Source organism: Pavona decussata, unplaced genomic scaffold, assembly GCF_977016875.1.
Source record: "Pavona decussata unplaced genomic scaffold, jaPavDecu1.1 SCAFFOLD_164, whole genome shotgun sequence".
Classification (NCBI taxonomy): domain Eukaryota; kingdom Metazoa; phylum Cnidaria; class Anthozoa; order Scleractinia; family Agariciidae; genus Pavona; species Pavona decussata.
The window spans coordinates 1,237,786-1,238,241 of NW_028145575.1; positions in this window are offsets into that span (position 1 = coordinate 1,237,786).

A 456-nucleotide genomic window follows, 5' to 3' on the forward strand; every position below is an offset into this window, starting at 1 on the left:
TTAATAATCCTGCAAAAGGAAATTAATGTGTCACATCACTGAGATTTACCACTTAAACATACAAAGAGAGGGGGAGGGGGAAGGTGAGAAAGGGAATGGTGGATTAAATGTCAACCCTCCCTCTACCAACTGCTTTTAGCAACTCTTATGTCTTCTCTCCCTGCCCTCAGAAACAAACCCCTTGGTGGTGGCTTGCGTGAGTTCTGTTTACTTTTCAAAAATAACGCCAAGTTTTAATAGGCATGCTAGCCAACATGTTGAGATTTTTTACATAAAACTATCTGCTTCCCGATTTTGTTTACTTTTCTAGGCTATTTTGCAGTCCGTCTCACTCCCCTTATACCAAAGTGGTCTTAAAATAAACTGTTCTCCTCATTAATTTGTTATTTAACAACCAAACCGCCATTACAGAGTACATAGGATTGTATGAGGAAATTCTGAGTCATTTTTTGAAAA